Here is a 6,228-nt window from a genome sequence, read left to right on the forward strand (position 1 = left end):
GAACGAAAATGAACTTTAATACAATATTCAACAAACACCATCTTCAGCATCCCGTTCCTAAGCGATACTGGATGCTCCGGATGTGAAATCATAACAAGCCATCGATAACTGTTTAAAAAATAAAGGCAAGGGTTAAAAAATAAACCCCAGTCGCATGGCCTTCGAACAAAAAACAAAATTTCCTGAAAAGAGCTGATTCTAGTCAGTTCTTGATATTTGGAGTATCATAAATTATTTCTTAAAAAGGGTTGATTCTAGGCAGTTCTCGATACTTGGAGTATTGTAAATTAGAGCTTCGTGTAAGACCATCCCGAACCTTTCTTTTCTTGAAGGACATGGTCAACGAATCGCTAGCATCGAGATAAGGCACGTCTTCGGCCGGCGTGTGCGTTAACGCAAACGTGGCGTCAGACTGTCGCCTCGAGTCCCAGTTTGAGAGAAGGGTTTGGGAAGTCTTAGTTCGTTTTGAATAGCCTTCGGAGTCACTTCGGCAACGTGTTGTGAACCGTTTGTGAAGTGCAAGTCCTCGTGTGTGTGATCACGGCCAGACATAGAGCAAAATTTCCACAAATAACGCTCTCTCTTTGAATTATAGGCGAGCATTTGTGTTAGCAACAGACCAGGAATTCTCTGTTGAGAATTCATTCTACTCACGTGCCAAGTCCAACAGAGTTCTTCGCTAGACAATCAGCGTGCCTAGCACGACCAAGGGACTTCCCTCGTGAAGTCAGAGCAAGCGTTTCGGCCCAACAGGACTTCTCTCGTGAAGTCATAGGGCAAGCGTGTCTAGCACAACCCACGGGACTTCCCTCGTGAAGTCAGAGAATAAGCGTGCCTAGCACGACCACATTTTTTTTCGTTTCAGCAATCTTCAAGCTGTGTGAGCTGCTTTCTCGTCAAGGACATCGGCTGTAAGCTATTTGAGCTGTGTGAGCTGCCTTCGCATCGAGGATATCGGCTGTAAGCTGCGTGAGCAGCCTTCACATCGAGGACATCGGCAGTTGGCTGCAGGAGGACGTGCTTAGCTGTCCCACCGAGGAAAGCAGCAGAGGACGATGTTCATCAGACGTCCAGGCATTCATGGCGACGTGATGCTCGACCAAGCGGTATCAGACGACGCTCATCATCGCGAGCAGCCATATTGTGCAGAGCGTGGTCAGAAAATACACTCAGTTTTTAACATCTATTCGTCTGTGTCAATCCCTTTGTTTTCCCTACTTTCTACATTTTAAACAATAACTAACGTTATAAAAAAGTGGTGAAAGGCAGTTGGTCAGTTCGTGGTCAAAATCCGTTAAGTTTGTCCTTGAAATTTAGAGACGGTTAGTTTTCAAGATCCGCACAATTCTATATCCATATTGTATTAGCTCTCAGTTTTCTATTTCCACATACAGTTTCGTTTGAACTGTCAAGGCGACAAGACCTATTTACGCGAAGCAATTTGCTATTTGCGTGTGTCGAATGTTAGCACATTTGTATATATCAGTGTTAGTGCGATAGTAAGAAACTTACCGTTTGGCAAATTTAAATTCCAAATGGCACAAACGAATAATATCCAATTAAAAATAACCAAAGTTGGCAGAAACTACATCGTTTCCGATCAAACAAATAAAAATTTAAAAGCTGCGTCAAATTTAATAGAAACCGATAATCCAACAACTAGCAACTGGGAACAAATTACAACAAAGAAGCGTAAAATTTGTCCACTTACCCATTTACTAACAAATGACCCACATGAACACCAAGACAAATGGTATACATAATACCGATTGAAAATCGTTCCAGTGCATTACTAGGGGTCACTGATGAAACTATACAAAACGCAGCAACAGAAACTGTTAGTACCAAGACCTCCACCAATATACAGGCTCATATTATCGAGCTCCAATGAAATCACCAAAAGAAGTAGCCAATGAAAATTTTACTTTAAAGTAAGTGAAAAACAATGAAGTCAAAATACAAGCAAACCCCACAAAAATTTATAGTAAACTAGTTCTAGCCCTCAGGAGAAAAAACTCAAATTTTCACACATACCAGCTAAAAAAGAATAGAAGCTATAAAGTAGTACTAAGAGGAATGTATCCTAAAACAAACATCAATAAAATAACTGACGCATTAAAAAAATTCAATCATAAGGTAAGGCAATTAAATAATACAAAACACAAAACCGTTACCAATCTTTTTTATTGAATTCGAGCCGAGCGAAAATAACAAAGAAATTTATAAAGTTGATAGATTACTAAAGACAATAGTGTCCTTTAAGCCTCCAAAAATTAACAAAAATATTCCTCAATGTCTACGCTATCAAGCGTACGGACACACTAGCAATTATTGTAATAGAATCCTTGCATGCGTCAAATGTGCCCGCAAACATTTAACTTCAAACTGTCCCCTCGAAGGAAAAATGGAAAACGTTAGATGCTATAACTGTCAGGAAAATCATCCTGCTAGCTATAAAGGCTGTGCTACTAGGAAACAGTTACAACAAAAGCTATTTCCTAGATTCAAACATAAAATAACTTCAGAAAATTTAACTTTCCAAAATCAAACTGTCACCGAAAACAAAACCAATAACGCTCTCTCGAGCACACAACACAAACACTAATTGTAAGATCTTCCCCCACACGAAACCAAGAATTAGTATCTGTTGTGGAGCAGAACAGAACACCCCGAGACAGACAGCTTAGGCTAGTAGGAAAACCTTGACCCTGCCAAATGTTCTGTCATACTCTCATCTAAGGACACTTTCTCTTGCCTTAGAGGGAAAGACAAAAAAGCTCGGTAGGATAGAAAAAAAGCCCAGCCTAGGAAAAAAGGCTTCTTGGCCGGCTCCAGAAAGTCACATAGATTCCCGCACTATCCGAACAGTCATTACTCACTCCAACATCTGGCAAGGGATTTTATTGACGGTTTAAATAACCATGCCGACTTTCCCAATTTTTCTGCCGTCCCTTCTAATTGCACTTTCTCCTGCATTGAAGGAGGGACTGGGATATGGCAAGGGTCGGCATGAGAAAAGGCTCTAGAAGACACCCTTGTCAGAGGCATAGAGAAACACATATCGATTCAGAATTGATCAGTCAGTCACAAGCAGTCAGTCACAGTCAGTCAGAATCAGTCGTACAGTAAAAGTGAGTCCTCCATGAGGAGAGCTAGCGTGCCCTCTCCCGACTTCTACAACACCCATAGTCATAATCAACAATTGTATACAGTTAAATATAAGTATTTATTCTACATCTCATTTATTAAGAGAAGGAGTTTTTCCTCCTCTTTGCAAAACCGAGAAAATAAAACCAGGTTGCAAAGAAGAAAAAGGCATACTTTGTCGCCTACTCGCCTACGCACTTACTCAGCTACTTAGGTAAGAAATTGAAGAAACGTTAGTGCATTATGTCTTAGCGTTTGTAAGTGTAGGATTATCACCAAGCGCATAATTATAATAATTAACCAAAAGATAAAAATTTTTTTTAATTTAATAATAATACATTTACAACTGGCCATTTTTGGGCCAATCAGCAGATTAGATATAATTAGGTATGTCGTGCATGAAGGAACATCAGTGATGTTCCTTCAGTATTACGTGTATAACGATTGACAATTAATTAACAATAAGGGAAGTCTAGTGGTTTCGTTCTTTTGAATCTTCTGATTTCTTCCTCATTATTGACGAGTTTGTGGGATGTAGCAACTTGTTGTATTAGTTCGTGTACATATTTCACTCAGAGATCCTTGTGTAACATTTCATTGTTAACACACCAAGGGGTTGATGTTATTGTTTTGAGGGCCTTATTTTGTAGTCTTTATATGATGTCGATATTGGATTTTTTAGAACCCCATATGACCAAATCGGAATAAATGCGACCTTGTACAGTAGGAGTTTATTATCTAAAGTTAATGGAGATTTCCTTCCAAGGATCCAGTAGAGCTTTTTCATTTCGAGGACTGCTGGTTTTCTTTTCGCTATTAGGTGGCGTTTCCATGTGAGACTTTTATCTAAATACATGCCTAAATATTTTACACAATCCTTTGTTTTTAGTGTGGCACTATTTAGCTTCACTTCTGGAGTCGAGACATATCTTGTCGTGAAAATTACATGCGTGGATTTGTTGGAGTTTATTTTGATTTTCCATTTTTTGGCCCAAGTAGCTATTTCATCCAGAGATATTTGTAATAAGTTTAATTTGGTTTTATCCTCCGGATGTCAGGATGTTTGCCATTTACGTCTAGCATTTCTTTTTCTCAGAATTGTTTCTTTTATATGCTTAGGGCAGATAGATATATTTTCAGGTTTCTTTTTAATCTCTGGTGTAGATTCCCATGTAGCATGTTGGATATTCGTGATTAGCATTTCTGTGACTTCGTCAATGTCGTCTTCAGTTTTTAGTGAGATATTTAGGAATGTATTTCCATCTATTAGTTGCCTGAATTTTTCCCAGTCCGTTCTTGCATTATATAATGAAGCTTTCTTTTCCTTTTCGAATATGCTGGAGTTTACTGTTGGGATTACTGGCGAGTGGTCGGACGAAAGATCGTAGTTTGGGTCAATTTTGACCTTGAGGAAATCTAATAGGTTTGGAATTGTAGATGTATCTGTAGGCCAATAGGTGGGTTATATGACTGTATCCTCTTCTTCAGTGTTTTATGCAGCTCTCTACCTTTGGGGTAGAGAGCTGCATAAGTCTCGATCCTCATTGCGGGTGTTTTGCATTGTAGTCCCCTCCTGCTATGAATCTACTTCCTAAGTAATCAAAGAATATTCAAATTGTTTCTTTTTTACAGAGTGCCGAGGTGGACAATATATAGCAGCTATTGTCAAGGAACCGCTAGAGTCTTTTATTTTAATACTTGTTGCTTGCAGATAATCTTCTTCATATTTATTCATTTCGAAGTGTGAGATGTTTTCACTGGTTATTACAGCGGCCCCTCCGTTGGCTGTTGCATCCAATTGTTGAGTATGGTATGAATGCTGAAATAGTTTCTGTCTGTAAAATGAGTCTCTGACACCAAGAGGAGTCTAGTTTTTCTTCATTGAGAAAGACCTCTATTTCCTGGCGGTGCTGTGCCAGGCCGTTCGCGTTCTAGAGACCTATTCTTAGTGCGTTAATCTTGAATGTGAATGTTTTTATTACCATTGAGAGATGTGAGTAGAATGATAATCATGTTATTTTGATTCATCAATTGGTTAAACATGACTTCGAACTTATTGGAAATTGAACAAAGATTGCTCCAGTGTTGTTTTCTACATTGTTATTGTTCATGTCTGCCTTGGCTTGTTGTGAGATACCTCTTGATAGCTTGAGCGTAACTAACTTACATTTTGCTTTGTAATTTGGCTACGGAATGGGCGTTCTGTTTTTACTGGTTTACTCCTTGCCCTTTGCAACTTCCTGTATACGTCGCAACCCTTATAATTAGCAGGGTGTATCACCGTATAGAGCACATTTAGGTGGAAGGTCTTTACTTTTAGTACATTCTCCTTGGGTGATTATCAGCGCATTTCACACACGAATAATCTTTTGTGCAATAGGATTTTGTGTGACCTGACATCTGTGGCATTTAGCAGAATTTTTCTTTTTTTCCGTGGGGAAAAATTCCACTGTGATTTTTCTTCCTAGGAGAGATTTTAGCTGGTAATATCCTTGCTATTCTTACCTGGTTCTTGATCGATGAAGAAGAGTGGCAATGGTTGTTCTGTTTTCCAGTTTCGAATGTTTACGACGTCACGAATTTTGAATCTTATACTCTGTAGTTCATTTTTTATGTCATCTGTGGGTAGGGTAGCGTGCAGGTTTTTAATTATCACTCTATATACTCTTTCATTTCTCGGTTGATACGTGTAATATTCTATATTACTTTGCTTAAGAAGATGTATTAGCTTCCTGTAGGAATCTGTCGATTTCGTATTGACTTTTACCGAGTTATTAGCGAAAGTTTTGCACACAAATTCGTCTGTAGAAATAGTTGTTTGAATACAGTTAATTACATTCTTGATATAGACTGGAGAAGACTTTTCTTACCTTGTCTTTTTTGTTGTTGCTCTTCCAATTGTTCAGTGGGATTCGTTACATTCCAATTTAGAATAGAAGATCTATTTATATATATCGTTCATTGTTAGGATTGTCTATATTTTTTCGCTTTAGGATATAATCAGTGTAGGCTAGTTCCCTGTTTCGTTTATTTCGTCTAGGAACTTGTTGCCAGTCCATGTTTCTCTCAGTGGTGTCCATA

The sequence above is a fragment of the Frieseomelitta varia genome, unplaced genomic scaffold (assembly GCF_011392965.1).
Source record: "Frieseomelitta varia isolate USP_RPSP 00005682 unplaced genomic scaffold, Fvar_1.2 scaffold_932, whole genome shotgun sequence".
NCBI classification, from domain to species: domain Eukaryota; kingdom Metazoa; phylum Arthropoda; class Insecta; order Hymenoptera; family Apidae; genus Frieseomelitta; species Frieseomelitta varia.